The sequence below is a fragment of the Pinus tabuliformis genome, chromosome 2_2, assembly GCF_031772625.1.
Source record: "Pinus tabuliformis cultivar Carrire ecotype Pingquan chromosome 2_2, CPIR1, whole genome shotgun sequence".
In the NCBI taxonomy this organism is placed as follows: Eukaryota; Viridiplantae; Streptophyta; class Pinopsida; order Pinales; family Pinaceae; genus Pinus; species Pinus tabuliformis.
In genome coordinates this window covers 832,302,702-832,323,082 of record NC_142300.1, presented here as the reverse complement: position 1 = coordinate 832,323,082, position 20,381 = coordinate 832,302,702, and positions in this window count along the sequence as shown.

Genomic DNA, 20,381 nt, shown 5'->3' with positions numbered 1-20,381 from the left:
AAGTTCTCCACCTGAAAACACTCAAAAACAAGGCAATTCTGGATCATGTCAACTGCTCCACTGAGCATCTGCGCTGAATGTCAACTGCTCCACTGTCTACCTGCGTTGAATGTCAACTGCAAAGAAGGCTACCTGCGCTGGGCGAGTTTGGACATGTGGCACAGTCATTCCTCAAGGTGTCAATGCCCAGGAAGCTTCCAAAATGACACTTGGATCAGGGAATTCGACTTGTGATGAGTAAGAGGTTCTAGATCTCCAAGTGGAAGCAAGAACCTCTAAGTGGACTCAAGAACTAAAGAATAACTGAAGTGAGAGAGGACACTAGTCAGCTTCATGCCAGTATCAAGCTGACTCGTCCTTTCTCCAAAACTCCTATATATAGATCTCTCTCATGAGGTCTGGGGGGGCTGGAATCTTGTGAATGTAAAGAATTGCTGTTGGTTTGAGTTTAGAACTATTGGGTGATTTGCTTTGAAGGAGGTGAAGAGAAGATTTCTTTCTGTTGGGAAGGTGATGCTGGATTGGGCCTCTTATGGTTGTATCACTTCCTGAACTTTACTTCTTCCATTAATAAAGCATTTGAGGTTCTTCTATATGCATGTGTCTCAATGATGTATTGTTATACTTGTGTATTTGATTTATTCTAATCCTTAAATCAATTATGAATGTATGCTTCTTGTAGTTTCCCTTTCTTTCCATTTTGCAGGATCTTGGTGTAGCTGGGCCAGTGAAAGAGCAAGGAGCTGGGAGCAAGTAGCAAGGAGAGAAGATTGGATCAACCATTAGCGAAAGACATCGGTTAGTGGATCTCTTTCTCCCCTATTTTACTTTCATAAAGAAGAAATCTTAGATAGCTTTGCTTTGATTTTTGCTGAGGTACTATCACCCTTAGAGTGGGATAGGGTCATTCCGTATTGGATACTTTTCCCAACAACACTTCCCTTCATTTTCCAGTCTACCAAAATACCTCACAAGGTCATCTCCCGTTCCCTCACTCCTAAATCACTCTTACTCATTCCCTTCATCCCTATTCTTGGAGTGTACAGCCTAAAACATTGCAAACATGGACAGAGAAGACTGAGACTATGAGGAGGAGGAAAACATAAGCAATGACAGTTCGACAGATAGACATCAACATCATAGAAACCCTTTTATGAAACCAGCTCACAAAAAGATAGAAAAGATAGATCAACGCCTTAGAATTCAGCCTCTTCGAGGGGGAAACCTCCTTTACATTACACAAATGAATGATTCTTTGATGATTCAAATGACAAAACCTACTTTCTATATATAGGAGTCTAAGGAGTCACAATATAACCCAGCCGACCTAACAATAATAATGTAAAGGCACATAAATAACAATAGAGGGATTCTATGGGGCACAGTAATAACAATATGAGGACAATAGGGGCACAAAAATATTAATAAGGTACATAACTACAATAGTAATGGGGTGATCACTAGTATTATAGGGACCTAACAAAACCACACAAGGGAGGCAGAACTATTGGGGAAGAGCCATCAAACCTCAGAGAATTGCAGGCCTCTCAGTTAGCTGTCACTTGTTTCATACATCTAGGGTGTTATGAGTTCTGTGAGCAGGTAGAGAGAGTTCAAAACCATCCTGAGCTCACCGGGCTTTTTATAGCCAATCTTCAGGACAATAGGGTGACTCTTGTTGGGGTGACATTCACAGTCTCACCCTCTATTATTGCAGATGCAACCAAGATTCCGAATGTAGGGGAGAAATGGTACAAGGCACAAGACCTGGATGAACATTATTATGAGACTTATATCAAACCCAGGTACAAAAATGAGGTGAAAAGACTTTTTCCTTTCAGATTTATTGAGGAAAAGTATGCCCCCATGATGAAAATCATCATGAAATATTTTACTTGTGAGGGCAGATTTTCTAGGTTGTACACCTATCACATAAGGGCTCTCATGCATTTTACCAGGGTGAGGATGTTAAACCTCCCGTATTTCTTGTTTAGGAATATTGAGAAGATGGACCATTTTGTGCATAAAAAGCCATTCCCTCAGCAGATGAGCAGTCTCTATCATTATTCCCTGATCAAGATGATTATGCTTCATCATCTTAGCCTCCTCAACATCTCTTCGGAGACATTTACTGCTCATGACATCTTCAGGGGTCCTCAAATTCCTCCACCAGTGTCTCAAGAATCAGGAGGACCTTCTAGGGGTGCTCTAGTGAAGACTGATGAGAAGGCCAAAGAGACTAAAGATACTGAGGTGCCCAGGACCTACATGACATACCAGTGGGGCACGAGGAGATTGTTTGCAGCTAATAGGAAAGTGTTTTCTCCATAATATGTGGAAGGGGCCTTGCCTTCTTCATCAACTCATAGGAAAATGCTAGCTCCACAGGATGTGGAAAGGGCTTTGCCTTCTTCATCAACACAACAGGTACAGGTGCAACAGCTGCACAAAGAGAAAGAAAAGATTCTGGAGGAAAGTTTTGATGATGAGGAGAAAGAGAGAGACTTTTATTTGATAGAGCATGATGAGCTGAAGAAGCATTATACTTGTCATGGCATGGAAACAATTGACTTAGAGGCTCAAGATGAAGAAACAATAAAGGACATCATCATATAGGAAAAGGAGGCTCAAGTCCAAGCATTGATGGAAAATTTGGAGAGAGCCAAGTATATAATCACATATTTGGAACAAGAGAACAAGAAATTGGGTGACAAGTAGGTCTTCATGGACCTAGAACTTCTCAAGGTAAAATGACAAGGTGACAAGGAGGCACTGGTCACTTTGTCTCCTATTAAGAAGGAAATAGAGAATGATAGTGAGATTTGGCTTGAGAGAGTCAATTTTCACCTATAGAAGCTGTTGTAGAAGGCCAGTAGGGACAATCATATTATCAGGCACATGGCCTACCATTACAGGACCTGAAACAAAATTTGCCACATGAGGGTCAAAAAGATGAAAGCTAGGCTAAGGTGGGATCTAAAGGGCAAGAAAGAGGAGGATAGGCTTATGTTTATTGCTGAATCTTCCTTGGCCCATAAAGATGCTTGATGGTGGTGCTTCTCACCAATTTTGGTCAAGTTTGGAGGAGATTTTGCATTTTGCAAATTTTGGAAATTGCACACACAGAAAATCTGGCTCAACACGCAACGCCACTGGTGCTACTATTTTCCTAGGGGCATCCAATGGAAAAATGTCTTGCATTTTTAAATTCATAGCGATGATTACATGCACCTTATGGATTTTCTAAGTTTTTGGGGTAGAACTAGTCCACCAAAAGGTCAAAAAACACCCTAAAAATGACCTTTTTGCCACTTTTTGGACACACAGAAGCAATCTTGGGAGAATCAAGTTATGAGGGGCCAAATAAGCTTCAAATTAAGAAATTTTAGGTTTCCTCGAAAGTAGAATTTTATACCTTTCTAATGAGCTATCATGAGCTCAATTTGGATGCCGGGAAGGCTTCCAAAAAGGACCTGAAAGTGGCACTACGCATTGGGCCAATGGCGTTGCGCATAGGGAAAATTTTGCACACGATGGCTATTTTCCTATGTTTTACTGTGTTCATGGATTTTATCTCATGGAATATGTTTTAATGATGTAAATTATAACTTGGCTTGTAAATATGATGGATAATTAGTAGTAGAGGGTAGATTCATTACATTAAAAGTCAATTTGAGTTCAAATGAATTAGTTTTTCACTTTTAGAGGCAAGTTGTTAAGATGCCTATATTCCTATTTCTTGTTCAATGTTGGTTATATTAGCTCCTCATCTTAGGGATTCGAACCCTAAGGATGGGAGGATTTTGAAACAATGCCTATATCTTCTTCTTCCTTCTCATTGTAGAGGGTTGGACTCAGTTGGATGCTCATACCTTCATTGTACATCATTTTGGAGCAGTTTAGTAGGAGATTAATAAGAATTGTAGCTATTTTTCTGGGATCCATGTGGTATGGAGTTTTAGTACAGTTTCTTCTCTTGTGATCATATGTTAGTATGTTTTGTGTATTTCGTTAATCATTTCATTGCTTCTAAGTGAATGTTTTCAAGTTGATAGGAAAAATTCATTACATCACTGCTCTGCTTTGGGGAAATATTCACCATTATATGTTTTCTACAGTTTGGGAAGGATCTATGGTAATCACATGCTCTTCCTAGCCTCTCACCAGTCTTAAAACATCTCACCCATCAAGCCCTAGAGTGCTAAACCTTATACCTACCTTTCCCCATTGAAAACCCTCCAATTTTGACCTCATTCCCTAGTCCTAAACTGTCCAGCTCCTCCTGATCCAGCAAAACCCCTTCAAAATCCAAGAAAAACTTTGTGCTACTATACCTAGCCTAAAATAATTTTCTTGATCCAGTCATCTTGGTTGAGATACTTATGGAGAGAGCCCTCTCCCGGCCTAGTAGGGCTAGCTACTTGGCTAAGCATGGTTTGTGGTTACCCTGGCATTGCCCTCATTTAGCCTGAGGTTTAATCCAGGTGATAACAGGGTAGAGAACTAAACATTAAATTCAAAGGTGAGAAGCCTCAATTAAGCCCTTCCTTGAGCTATCATTATAGGCGGTTGATGAGAGCTGAGAGTGTTGAACATCCTCTATGAATCTTTGCCTCCTCCATTGAAAGTATCTCCCGACGAATGGAATCAGGAACACCATAATCAAACATGACAACAATGGGGGCATCATCAAAGGTTCTGGGGAGATGCCCTTGACCTCTAGATCTACTAATGTGTGGGCCCCTCCCCTTGTCATGGTTCATGGTAAGATGACACGAGAGCATAGTTGCAGCGAAAGCGCTAAGGAGAATGATAGAAGGTGAATAGATAAGAGAGAAAGGAATGTTCATGGTTAAAATATGTTTATTGCTAGGGTTTGGGAGTGGAGGAGACAAGTACGGAGATAACTGGAGCCCGAGAGGAAGTGTAAAGGCTAGTTCTTCTACTTGGTGAGGGATATGAGCCAAGTGGAGGCAATTGATGAAGGGCCTTGGGAAGTGTACCATAGGACTCTGGGGCATCAATATGTGGGGAAATTTTACGTATTTTTTTATTATAGGCACAAATCATTCAAATTCCTCTAATCGTTTTCCCACCAAAAATGGGTTTGACTCATAGGGTCTTCATTGGGGGAGAAATACCATACCATGTGCATTCATATTGGGGGATATATAGTGAGCAAAAAATGACATAATATATTGAGCATATAATAGGGGGTAAAAGGTTTTTATATTGGAGGTATAAAAATGGAGATCAAAGTTAATGAAAACATATGAAGGGGTATTGTCGGCAGGATAAGTCATTCTTGTGGATAAGACCGACCTCCCTAGTATCTAATGATATCTAGCGACAAGCAAACCAAACAAATTCTATCTTTCTCTAAATATGCAATTTATAGATAAAGGCAAACAAGTGTTTTAGGCCTACCTTGGGTCCAGTGCAAGTTTGTAGAAGCCACGCTCCTTTGATCCAAATGAGCTTCCTTGTAAAGAATCTGCAAACACAAACAAGCACACACATTAAATAGCACCTGAAAAGCCAATATAATAAAGCATACTTATCATGATGATCAAAGAATTCATGAAACAAATCACATAAGACAATTTGTTGAGAAAAATGAATCTGATTGTATTAACTTTAATCAAAGAAGAACTTTACAACCTTAGTGCCTTGATGTTGTACAAGCTCCTCCCAGGGTCCAGCAAGAATCTCCTCTACTTTGAAAAGTTTCACTCTCTTCCCAATGAATCCAAAAAGGCATGTAATCTCTCCTCTCAAGATTAACTAGGAAGTCTCAATTCCAACAACATTTACCCTCAAAAATGTTCAACTTCTAACCTCCCTAGCAACTAGCCCAATGCCTTAATTTATAGTGCAATGGAGGGAAGTTACTAGGTCCACCTTCAAAGGGATAAAGCCCTCCTTCAAAGGGATAAGCTCCTCTCTGATCCAGGTGGATATTGGTGGCCACTTGCCAAGTCCACCTGGACCCCCACCATTGTTTCTCTCAGCATTTTCAGTTTCCTTAATTGTAGCACAACTTACTATTTTTAGCAGTTTTTCAGGTCCTGAACTTCTGGAGCCGTTTTGAGGCCCTAAACGACGTTTTTTGGGAAATATGGGGGCAACATGGGTCCATGGACCGATGTTTCCCTTCCCAAAGTGGTAATGCTCGGATAGATCTTTCTAACGAGCTATTGTACGCGTCAAACGGAGATCGTATGCCAAAGTTACGACCCCGGGAAGTTGATGTACCAATTTACCCAATCGGGGCCCACAATTTGGTGTTTCATCTCCTAGGGTTAGGTTTTGGAATGTTAAGGGTTTTCCATTGTTTCTCAACAATAAATAGGCCTTCGAACCTCATTGTAACACAGTTCAGAGGCATGTAGCCACCACATCTCTTCTCAGAGATAAGCTACCATCGCCCTAACTGGTTTATTTCTATTTCTGGTTGTAAGCATATTTCAGTATTTTCCATTAATGAAATGAAGTATTATTTCCATTGCATATTTGTTTACATGGTTATCTCTGTAATTTGTTGCGTTCCTGTTTAAATATGGATCAGTGGTATCAGAGCGGTCTGCTTTTTCTCTGTTTTTCTTTGCATTTCCCCAACAAGGTCGGGATATAAGGAGTTAGGGCTTGAACTGGTCGAACCTTTACAAGACCAGCCTTGCAAATCCCGACGGCCTCCCATGGCGGATGAGATGAAAGACGAGGGGGCAGGAGATCCCATCAAAATCTTGCTCGAAGAAGCCCTCGAGCAACAACGGAACGCGATGATGGATAGCTTTGCTCAGATCCTTTAGCAGTTACCCACAAGCGACGCATCGGCTTCTAGCAGCTACTCTGGAAACGCCACGCCCTTTAAGGTACAAGTTAATTTTGAAATCCCCATATTCGAGGGTCAGATAGATGTAGATGCCGTAGATAAATGGTTAAATCTGCTAGAGGGTTATTTTTCTGTTCATGAATTTTCGAGTCGAGAAAATATTGTTTTCGCTCTTCTCAAAGCAGCCCCCCACGTCAAGGACTGGTGGGAAACCTACTGTGAGCAGAAGGATGAAAGTACTGGCTCACTATTTTCAGCCGCACCCACCTGGAATTCATTTCGGGATGCCATCAAGGAGCAGTACTACCATGTCGGAAGCTATGAGGATGAATACATAAAGTGGACCACACTGCGGCAGGGAAGGGACCAAGACATGCCGGATTTCACCAATATTTTCCATACCCTTCGCACAAAGTTGGGTATCAAGGATTCGGAGCAACATTTGATACTCAAATACCGTGGCTGCCTACACAAGTACATCCAAGAAGAAATACAATTCCTGAACATCTCCTCGCTCGACGCAGCATACCGATATGCCGTCAAGGTCGAGCAGAAGTTTAAACAAAAGAAGCGAGACTTTGGATCTGCGAATCCAAAGCAGGGGAAAGGTTCCCCTAAACCATAGAACAAAGGACAAAGCCAAGGCGGGACAACCCAAGACAACCTGCCGAAGCTGCAAGCAAAGAACAGCGCCGCGAAGCCGAAAAAGGACACTGGAAAATGGTGTGAGTTCCATAACAGCTCCACTCACAACACAAGTGAGTGTCGGGCCAAGCAGTCACTGGTGGCTGAGCTAAAGGTTTCAGAATCAGATGCATGTTCCGACTCTGAGTTAGAACCCGATAAGGGAAATGACAAAGGGAAGCAGATCATTGATGCGGATCCCAACGCCATTGTTGCTACCGTCAAGATCCAGAAAAATGAACCCGACGATCCAGAGGAGGAGGAGCGTCTCTTCGACTCCCAGATGTGGGTAAAGGGCTCCCCGATACAGTTCATTGTTGATAGCGGGAATCAAAAGAACCTCATTTCGACAGAGGTCGTGAAGCGGTTGGGCTTACCGACCACAACACATCCACAACCATACACCATTGGGTGGCTTCACCAAGGACGAGATCTTCGCGTGAGCCAGCAGTGTCGCCTTCCATACAACATCAAGCCCTTCACGGATGAGGTATTGTGTGACATTGCTCCCCTTGAAGTTTGTGATGTATTATTAGGACAACCATACTTGTGGAAGCGACATGCTGTGTATGAATCAAGGCCCCGTGCTGTTATTATTACATTGGGAAATAAGTTGTACAGGATACCAGAGGTAGCACCACCTACCACCATCTCTTTGATTACTGCAAAACAATGCAGTAAGATCATTTCCAAAACCAGAAAATTTGTTTTCCTGATGATACGCCCTCAAGGAAAGAAGAAGACGGTGGTCGCGGCCACCAAACGGGGTCCCTCTGCACGACAACTACAGATGAACAAGGTTGTGGAGGAGTACGAGGACATCTTCACCTCCCCTGCAGGGGTTCCTCTGCACTGTCAGGTCAAGCACTCCATCGATCTGACCCCAGGTGCGCCGCTACCCAATGGACCAATTTATCGGTGCTCCATTCTAGAGAACAATGAAATCAAGAGGTAGATTCAGGAGCTCCTACAGAAAGGTCACATCCGTCCGAGTTCATCGCCTTGTGGGAGCCCGATCGTGTTGGTACAGAAGAAGGATGGGACGTGGAGACTCTGTATTGACTATCGGGCGCTGAACAAGATCACTGTCTGTAATAGGTACCAGATCCTATGGATTGATGACCTCCTGGACCAACTAAAGGGGGCGAAATATTTCAGCAAGATCGATCTGAAGTCAGGATATCACCAGGTACCAATCGAACCCTCTGATGTGTGGAATACTGCCCTCAAATCCAAGGAGGGCCTTTTTGAATGGTTGGTTATGCCTTTCGGATTGACGAATGCTCCTGCAACCTTCATGAGGCTAATGGATGACATCTTGCGGCCATTCACCAACTCCTTTGTAGTAGTATACTTGGATGACATTCTGATCTTCAGCCAGAGTTGGGAAGAGCACCTCCACCACATCCGATAAGTTCTCCAAACATTGCGACAACACAAGCTATGTGCTAATTTGGAGAAATGCACTTTTGGCATGACCCAGGTTCAGTATCTGGGATACATCATTGATGAACAGGGGGTGGATGTCGATCCAGCCAAGATCCAAGTCATTCGGGATTGGCCATCTCCAACCACTCTAACAGAGCTCTGCAGCTTTCTAGGTCTTGCCAACTTCTACCGCAGGTTCGTGTTGGGGTTTTCTCATATTACTTGGCCCTTGAGTCAAGTCACCAAGGGAGGGGCGAAAGCAAAATTCTTTTGGTCTGAATCTCAACAGAAGGCATTCATGGAGTTGAAGGATCGCCTCTGCACGGCACCAGTGCTCGCGTTACCAGATTTACAACAACCATTTGAGGTCGAGACAGATGCCTCTGACTATGCTATTGGGGCAGTCCTTACTCAACATGGACATCCAGTGGCATATCACAGTGAAACACTTTCAGACACAGTCTGGAAGTACCCCACTTATGATAAAGAGATGTATTCCATTGTACAGGCCTACCGACAATGGAATTACATTTTGGGGAAGGAAACGGTCATCCACACAGACCATCGACCCCTGCAGTTCATACAGACCCAAGGGAAATTGCAGAATGATCGCCATCAGAAGTGGTCTACATACCTGCAACAGTTCCACTTGAATATCAAGTATAAGAAGGGCAGCACCAATAATGTTTCATATTGCCTCAGTCGACCACCGATCATGGCGTTAACCACCGTGCTCAACTCTTGTGGGCACGAAACTTCTGATTGGCCACTTCTCTACAAAAGCGACCCAGAATTCGGCCACACATACCAGACACTCTTGGAGGGTCGGCATGTTCCATATTTTCACCTCCAGGATGCCCTATTATGCCACCTAGGTCACCTTTGTGTTCCTTCAAGCGAGCGTGCCAAGATGATTTGGGAAGCACACTAAAGTCGGGCTGATGGGCATTTCGGGGTCGAGAAAACAATGGCAGTACTGCAAAATTATTTCTATTGGCCGAATCTTCGACAGGATGTTGGGAAGTAAATCAGATCCTGTACTGCCTGTGCCATTTCCAAACTGACCATTACGAAGCACGGCCTCTATACCCCGTTGCCTACCCCTAGTCGACCTTGGGAATCCATCTCCATGGATTACATGTCAGGCCTTCCTTCCACTAAGCACGGAAATGACTGCGTTTTTGTGGTCGTCGATAGGTTCTCGAAGATGGCCATTATGGCGGCCTGCAAGAAGAATATCACAGCAGAAGCCACTGCTAAACTCTTCTTTGAACGAGTGTGGGTGCACTTTGGGATCCCACAGTCTATCATCTCAGATCGGGACAGTCGGTTCCTCAGCACATTTTGGTCCAGTCTCTGGTCAATGCTGGACACCAAACTCACGAAGTCCACAGCCTTCCATCCTCAAACTGATGGCCAGACAGAGGTTGTCAATAGGATGATTGTGCACATTCTGCGCATGTAAAACTCAAAGCATCCGCGCACATGGGACGAGAGCCTCCCCTATGTTCAACACAGCTACAACCGAGCTCTTCACAGCTCCACTGGCCATATCCCTTTTCAGGTGGGTTTGGGATTCCAGCCACTATGCCCCATTGATGTGGCCATGCCACTTGCAGCTACTCACATAAATTCAGCTCATGTCTAGTCCAAAACAGATAAGGCCGCCAACTTCATTGAGCGCATCCAACATATTCGCCAGCAGGTCCATGACATTCTTGAGAAATCAAATGCCAAGTATAAGCAGCGACATGATCAACATCGAGTGCCACACAAGTTTCAGGTGGGCGACAAAGTCTGGTTGCATTTGCAAAAGGAATGCCTTACTGGAGCCTATCGGAAATTGAGACCACTCCGATATGGTCCTTACACCATTACTAAGGCTATGGGAGACAATGCATTTGAGCTCAGCATTCCCCCATTCCTTGGCCTGCACCCAGTGTTCAATGTGGACCGCCTTCGGCCATACTTTCCACCATTGCTAGACACATCCGACATTGCAGAACAACTCAAACCCACATAATTAAATCCAGATTGCATGGAACAAGCTACAACTGATCGGATCATGGACACACAGATCAAGAACACTCGCCAACAAAATATCCAACTGTATCAAGTTGTCAAAGCAAGCCAACTCCTTCAGCAGGGCAAGTGGCTCACCAGGGAACAAGTTCAGCAAAAGTTTCCTCATCTCATGGAGGAACTCAACGCAATGGGGACCATTGCTTCCTAAGGGGGGAGGAATGATCCAGGTGGATATTGGTGGCCACCTGCCAAGTCCACCTGGACCCCCACCATTGTTTCTCTCAGCATTTTCAGTTTCCTTAATTGTAGCACAACTTACTATTTTTAGCAGTTTTTCGGGTCCTGAACTTCTGGAGCCGTTTTGAGGCCGTAAACGACGTTTTTTGGCAAATCTGGGGGCAACATGGGTCCATGGACCCATGTTGCCCTTCCCAAAGTGGTAGTGCTCGGTTAGATCTTTCTAACGAGCTATTGTACGCGTCAAACAGAGATTGTATGCCAAAGTTATGACCCCGGGAAGTTGATGTACCAATTTACCCAAACGGGGCCCACAGTTTGGTGTTTCATCTCCTAGGGTTAGGTTTTGGAATGTTAAGGGTTTTCCATTGTTTCTCAACAATAAATAGGCCTTCGAGCCTCATTGTAACACAGTTCAGAGGCATGTAGCCACCACATCTCTTCTCAGAGATAAGCTACCATCGCCCTAGCTGGTTTATTTCTATTTCTGGTTGTAAGCATATTTCAGTATTTTCCATTAATGAAATGAAGTATTATTTCCGCTGCATCTTTGTGTACATGGTTATCTCTGTAATTTGTTCCGTTCCTGTTTAAATCCGGATCACTATCATCAAGGGATTAGCTCCTTTAGTTTTGGGATGCATGAACCACCTAGGAGCGAACCATCCACGTCAAGATTCCTTCTAGAATCATCCAGAATTAACCACAAGTGAGTTTTTAAGAATAAACTTGCGCCTTTTTTACTTTCACAGGGGTCCGCACCCACTCCTTTAGAGACAGAGCGGGTAGGTCCGCAGGTAACATGACCATGGGGTGTGGGACCGCAGGTAACAGTAACAGAAAGTGCGGAACCAGAGCTTTATTGATTTTTAAGGACTTTCTCTCATTTTTAAAGCTTGACATGAAGAGATGAGGTTTGAGACTTGCTAAGGAGGACAGTATGAATGATGATAGACCCATACTGGCTGCAAATAGTCATGGTGACAATATTTTGTGTAACAGATTGCCCCCTAAAGTGCGAAGTCTGTAGTAGATGAGGATTTAATTTATCATCTAAGAAGAGTGAAGTGCTTTATCATTTCGAGGATCATCTTGTGGAGAGCCCGGTTGGAACCTATAAAAACATTCAATGCAAAATATATATATGAGATCATATCATCTCTGAGGTAGGCATTCCCATACTCAGATCAAAACTGACTAGAAAACTAACTACTGCTCTGATATAGGAATGATCTTGTAATACATCACAAGTATAGACACATGTAGACACAGTATGGACGCAGCCATCTGTTTATGAATAGTCCACTGTATAATGAAAACAAAATTCCTCGTAGCCTGGATGGTGTAAACTAAATCCAGGGTCTTGATTTCTACTTCCCGAAATAGTACGATTCTATCCATGTGAATGAATGTGTCGAAGTCGAACATGGTAGAAACCACTTGATTACTTGTCAATGATGTAAACTATTAACAAGTGCGAGAGAAACCACCAGTAATGTCAATGGCTCTCAAAGTACTCAGTACAATCCATGAGATGTGAATAGATGTGTTGATGTCGAACATGTCACAGAATCCTTTGATCGAAGGAAAATGATGAAACCTATCGTCGAAGGTGAGAAACCTGCCATTGAGGCATGCAGATCCCAAGGTACTGACGATTTCTAGATCATCTTTCTAGATAATGAGTTGAATTCGATAGAAAGTGATCTGTCGTAGGCAAGCCCACAACACGAAATCATAGATCAAGTTTGAAGAAATTTAGTCGCAAGGACTGACTCAGGGATGGTCAAGATCAATGACAGATATTTTGCAGATGAATGGTTTATTTGCACTGACCTCTTGAACACATAACGACACAGCACATGGTTTAGTGACAATTGACCCAAAGTTAATACCCAGAAACCGGCTGAAGACTTTCAATATGGTTTGATCAACTTTTAGGCAAAGGATTTCCCAACCCAGGTGAATAAAAAGTGTCGTGTTCAAGAGTGGTTACAAAGTATGACAAACAGGCTCATTTTTCTCTCTTTTCCCCCACCATTTCTGGCAAGTACCTCTTTATTTTTGACAAGCTTGAGGAGGATAACATTTGCTTGATTATAAGCTCATCCTTCGGATGAGTCAAACTTAGTTTAAATTCAAACCCTTAGAAGGAGTGGTCCATTCTTGTTTGTAATTGAACAGGTCCTTTACTATTAAATTTTAACAAGTCCAGTATAGGAGAAACTCGGCGTTTTTCAATTTTAGAGAGTCTGAAAAACTTAAGAAAACTCCATGGTTGTCCTTTTTCATAAATTTGTGTCTCCCAAGCCCGAAAAATTATAAAATAATACTTGAGAGAACCGCTTGATCATTAGGACCAAGTAGTACTTTTCATAATTAGTGCCTCCAATCCGAAAAAGTAAAAAAGCGATCAATGACACGTCGTTTTATAACCAATATCGAATTTGAAACGACAAAAATCTGGCAATCTTTTCATGTTTTTTACGGTCAGAAAAGAGCTGTAAGTGGACCATCTTTTTAGGTTTTAACGAGCTTAAAAAGAAAAATCGGCAATCTTTTCATGTTTTAGGAGTCATAAAAGAGATTAAAGGTGACTCTAATGTTTTTTGTAAAAAATGACCAATTTTGCTTGAAAAATCTATTATCCTGCACAAAAACTCAAACATTACTCATACCTATTTAAAATAGATAAAAATGTTGCAAAAGTTACCTCTTTAAAGTGAAAAATAAACAAATTAAAAACTCATTTATTCAAAAAAGCTTATAAAAAGGGCTTTTGTAAATTCATTTTTACCATTTGACTTCAGAGTGAGAAAAGAGAGCTTTTGGTCAGAAAATTCCCGTGAAGATTGCGGAAAATCCATCCGTTGGAATCGAATGTCGTCTCCTCCAGGTAATCCACATCATCATACTCTTTCATTTTATCCATTTAAAAATTGTTTTTAGGGCTTTATTTTGTTTTTTAGGAAAGTTTTTAGGTTAAAACCCATGCGCGGGGGTCCGCAGGCATAGCACAGGAAACCTGCGGACCCCGACTTTTTCGTAAAAGGAAAAAAGTCAAGGGTCCGCACCTACCATGAAGGCAAAGTTTGGACCCATGCACTGTCTCTAACAGAGAGGGTGCGGTCCCCGCAGCAAAGGTTTTTAAACCTAAATTTTTCAAATTCCACCCAAAAGTTTTGATTTTAGATATTCTAATCCACCTTTTTATTTAATTTAGGGTATACATCATGCTTGATTGGTGGGAACGGGAGCATGAGGATGTAGATCTCACCGCGATTAATCATCAACCTTCGATTGATGCATTGAAGGCATGCAGTTTATACAAATTCTGGGCCATACCTGGCATGAGGGCCCAGGTGGACTTTTTGCAATGGCTGGTAGATAGGTGGAACATACAGGACCAGTGTTTCTTTATTGGTGGCCACCAGCTCGAAATGGAGCCAGAAGACATTTACTTTTTGACTGGTTTTCCTAAGAGAGGTGAACATTTGACTCTATTCGAGACTAGGCCAGGTGGCCAGTCTGTCGATAGCCTCTGGATAGAGTTCTGTAACGACCAAACTAGAGACAAAGGGATAGATATCAAAACCATCTCCCTTCCTGAACTCAAAGTGATTGCGTTTACTGTTACCAGGCTCTGCAGAAGCACAACACTACATATAGCCACTGGATCCCAAATGCGGATGGCAGTAGATTGCTTTCGAGGCACCATCTTCAACTAGTGCGAGGCTGTGTTGGCTAATATAAAAGGCCAATTGACTAGAGCAAAGAACGAACAACTGAAGACCTTTGGATATGGTGCTTTAGTTGTGAGATTTGTTCTGGAGAGGGTTCCAATGTTGGTCCCACAGCATCTCATTGTTGGAGCTGGACTTCCCCGAGAGCCCAAACTGACGCGTTGGGTTGTAGTTATGGCCCGTCATCTTGAGGAGGGAACAAAAGTCGTTCGATTCACTCCTGAGTATTTTCATTGGTTGGAGAACCAAGTTTTTGCTATTCAGGACTTTCCTTATGCTAGGGTATATTATCGTGGTGACCCAGACATGGCTCTTCCACCATGAGAGCAATGGGATGACTCAGGTAAAATAATTTTCAACGTTTTCTAATTTAATTTTTTTTGTTTTGTTTTTATTTCGTCCAAAAATTGATAGTAAAAGTTTCAAATGCAGATGTAGGCCCACAGTGACCAGCCACTCTCCCGCCCTATGAGAGGAAACAGCTAGCTGCAGCAGCACCAGCCCCACAGGACGAATCTATAGAGACCTTGGCCGAATTGGAGAGTCATCTAGAGCGTTTGACAGTAGACATTCCAGAGACCAGCATAGATGACATTCCTCTTAGGCTACAGCGCTATGTGATTGGGGTCCCAGGACCTTTCAAGAGGTTCCTTTGTAAGGTGGCCCGTACAGTGGTTTCTTATCGTGATCATCACCAGTGATAGGATGATCGCCTGTTGTAGACTCATATGACATTTTTTGCTTTTTGTGCTATCATTTTTGCCGATCATAATGTGTTTTTCAACCTATGATCGAAGACGATGTATATTTGACACACTTCTATGCTATACTATATCACTATTATCGGCTTATCTTGTAAAACATGTTATGGAATGTTTTTAAATTTACTTGTATGATTATTGCAAATGTCTACTTAACATTCGAGAAGAAATCACATCTGCTAATGTATTTAAATATCTTGGAATACGTTGATATTCAATATAGTCAAATTCACGTTCCAAGAGACGAACTCTCAAAAATAATCTCAATAACACTGGATTTATGATGGCATATACTCTATTAAGCTGTAATACAACGAGTTCAGAATCTAACCTCACTATAAAACTCTGAATCCAAAATGAGATAGATTCAGATAATAACTCAATCACTGCACTATATTCGGAAATGTTGTTTGTTGTTTGACCGAGGCTTATCCCATGCATAGATACCAACTCGTCAGAGGGCGAATAGATAACCCAAGCTACGGAAGAAATGTTCCGTGTATTACGACAAGCACTATCAGCGAACCCAATGTATGTTTGGAGAGACATCGGCATCTGCAATATCAAGAGTAAAATCAAGATAAGCAGGAATAATGACAAAAACACTCTCTAAGCTAAGCACACTTTTTAATCTAAAACACACCAGCTAGAAAGAAAGCTAACCTAACTAAAAATCTCCACACCCAAATTTAAGCATAATATCTCTTCATGTAAAGACCATTTCTGGGTTTACCTAAAGAGACCCCGTCAAAGTCTACCAGTTCATAGGCCCCTTTTGCCAGCTTTCGCTTAACAACATAAGGACCCTGCCACATGGGTACGAATTTTCCAGCACCTAATTTATCATTTGCTTGATCGTACAATAAGACTAGGTCTCCTTCCGAAAAATTACGAGGGGTAACATTTCGATCATACTGAGCTTTAATACGTTTGGCATGAGTTTCGATTTCTAATGCAGCATCACGTCGATTCTCATCTAGTTGAGCCAAGTATAACAAACGTTTTTCCTCTTCGAAAGTGGTTGGAAGTAATTCGATGGCCATTTGCAATGATGGGATTTCGCATTCAATGGGTAACACAGCTTCCAGACCATAAACTAGTTGGAAAGGAGTGAAACCGGTTGATGTTTTTACTGAGGTTCGATACGCCCAAAGCACTGAAAATAGCATGTTATGCCAATTCGACCTATGAATCCCAATGATTTGTCGAATCATGATGACTAGAACTTTATTGATGGCTTCAACCAGACCATTAGCCTATGGATAATATGGAGTTGAACTATCGTGATGCAAGCCAAGTTGGTCTGTAAGTTCAGTCATCATAATATTTCGAAAATGATGCCCATGATCAGTGATAATCGCTTGTGGAACACCAAACCTAGAAATTATATGATTGAACACGAAAATCACAGCATTTTTGCTGTCTTCCTCAAATGTAGGCATTGCCTCGACCCACTTGGTAAAATAATCTAACGCAAGGATGATATACGCATGCCCCCCGGCCGAGTGAGGGTTACATGTAATAAAATCGATACCCCATTTCACAAAAAGACCGAAGACAATTATAGGGTGGAGAGGAGCAGGTGGAGTGCGCATCTTTCGATCAAAAATTTGGCAGTTGTGGCATTTTCGGACCGCGTTAATACAATCTTTAAACAAAGACGACCAGAAATAGCCAGCGCGCAATATCTTTTGGGCTGTGGTAAACCCGGACATATGACTGCCACAGGCTCTAGAGTGATAGTCATTTAGAACCCTTTCAGCTTCCTCATGAGTTAAACAACGTCAGAAAATAGAGTTCGCCCCACGATGATAAAGTGTATCTCCAATAATTTTGAATTGTTGGGACTGGAATCGTATTTTCCGATGTTCTAATCTTGAAATTTCTGGCCGAAAGGATTGGGTTTGGAGATAAACTATGATATCCACATACCATGGATCTAAAGTGCTTATTAGAAACAAGGATTCGTCCGCAATGGGCTCCTCCGCCACAGTTTCCGTGTCAGCACGCAGGAAGTCACACTTCAACTCCGCAAAAACAAATGATTTCTTTGACTTAGACTTTTCAAATTCTAAGTCAAAATCCTGCAGGATCACAATCCATTTGGAGTACTTGCCCCCTACAATTGTCTGGTCAAGATATAGATCATAAGGTTGCAATCGGAAATTACTGTAGTTTTGCGTAGTAAAATGTAATGACGAAAACGTTGGAGAGCTTGAACAGCTGCCAATGCCAATTTCTCCACATGTGAATATTTTAGCTCAGTTGGATTTAAAGTGCGACTAAGGTAATATATCACATGTTCACTACCGAATTCATCTTCCTGAACTAACACCATTCCAATGGTGGAATGCGAGGCGGCGAGATATAAGAAGTAGTCCTGGTTGTAGTTGGGAGGATGCAGTAACGGTGCATGGGTGAACGCGTGTTTTAGTGCATCAAAAGATTTGTCAGCTATCTCATCCCAAAAGAATGGAGTATTTTGTTTCAACAACCGGGTGAAACCCCTTGTGATCTTGGCGTAGTTAGGAATGAATCGACGTAAAAAGTTTGCTTTCCCTTGCAAAATTTGGAGTTGGTGAAGACTCGAAGGAGGAGGCAATTTGACAATAGCTTCAACCTTCGAGGGATCGACGCGAATGCCAACTTTCGAAACAACAAAGCCCAGTAACCGACCCATTTCTATACAGGAAAAACACTTATGTGGATTCAACCTAATTCGATAATGCCTACACCTCATAAAGATTGCTCGTAAATGGATGAGATGATCAGCTTGATGTAATGAATGAGGAGGTAAATCATCGAGATAGGGTTGTACAATGTGCTTGATATCATGAAATGCGTAAGACATGGCTCTTTGAAAAGTTGCCTCGACGTTCTTGAGCCCAAAAGGTAATTTGCAATAAGCAAATGTCCCCCATGGACAAATGAAAGCCATTTTTGGTTGATCAGCAGGTAGAATATTTATTTGATTGTATCCGGAAAAACCATCGATGAAGGAGAATATTTCACTGCCGGCACAATCATCAATGATTTGATCGATATAGGGAGTTGGGTAATTGTCTTTTGGACATGCTCGATTAATATCCCTATAATCGATACATATTCTTATTGTTCCTTGCTTTTTGTTAACAGGAACAATATTTGATACCCAATACGTTAACGGAATTGGATAAATGAAACCTGCTTTAAGTAATTTTTCAACTTCTACTTTAATGGCAGCAGCTTTTCATGCGTGGATCTGACGCAAACGTTGCGAGATGGGTTTAGCATCCGGGTAAGTTTTGATTTCATGAAAAACAATTACTGGATCAATTCCTGGCATTTCCTCATATGACCAGGCAAACACGTCAAGTAATTCTTGAAATAGGGCCTTATATGTTTGAATTTCATTTCCGTACAAAAGGCACCTATATGAATGTTTTCAACAATTCCAGGCTTAACCGAAATGTCAATAGGAATAGTTCGAGAAATATTTCCCAAATTTAACTCAGAATCAGGATTTTGCATTGGATTATGAGGTTCCTTGACATATTCAGCCGTAAAAATAGATGAAAAATCATTTTCAAAGTGATCAATCTCAGGTAAAAGCGAAGATCTATGATGAAGATCTTCCATCAACACACAGGATTTCACGAATTTGCTCATCAGTGTGAACAAGTTCGGAAAAAATTATTGAATCTGAGTTTGATGTTGAAAGTGATTCTTCATGGACCACATTCATTAAGTCAATTTCGGTTGAAGAAGGGTCGGAAAACGACTGCACGGCCTGATATGCAATTTCATATGGACTCAAAGGCATAACATCACCAAATGAATCTATCTCAGATTCGGAAGGTACGATCCAAGGATCATCATAAACAATAGTGTCTGAAGAAATCATATGAATGGTTGCAGTAGAAGACGATGTGTTGATAGGAGGAAAAGGAAAAGTTCCTAGTAAACCAGAATCTTTAACTAGTCCTACTCCAACATCCTTATACAGGATAGTTGTTTTGCCGACATGCTGAATACTTTCATAAGAGGTTGGGTCAGATGAAAAGTAAGTTAGCTGGTCTATAGTTACGATCTTTCCATTATGAGGGAACTTTATAAGCCAAAAGACCGATGAAACAACAGCTGTCATAGCGTAAGACCAACTACGACCCAAGAGAAGGTTGTAATCTAGAGGGGCATCAACCACCTCCACATCTAGATTTACAGTTTTGCCTTCAACCCCTATAGGTAAATACTGTAGAATGCCAAAAGGATGGAACCCATGACCATCAAAGACCTTTAGAATCGTCGGGGATTGATTAAGTGTAGGAGAACCAAGCGATCTCCAACACTAGATCGACATAATACACGTTGAGTCTCCATCATCAATCACAGTCCTATAACAAGGTCTGTTTTTTACTAACACTGGAATCTGGAAATCCATTTGATGAGGTAAGAGAGGTGTACTATTTTCTAGGTCGAAAATTATAAGGTTCGAGTCCTAAACGTCAACAGCTCCTATAGCCGACAATAGCAATTTACGTTATGCTGGACATGATTGCAGCACTTCCAAAGTCGACATTATTGAAGGGGAAATAGCCAAATCTTCAACAATGTTATAGTTCTGAGCCGCTCTCACATGTGTATTGAAAGCTGACTTTCGAAGTATACCCTTGGCGGGTGGTTTGATTA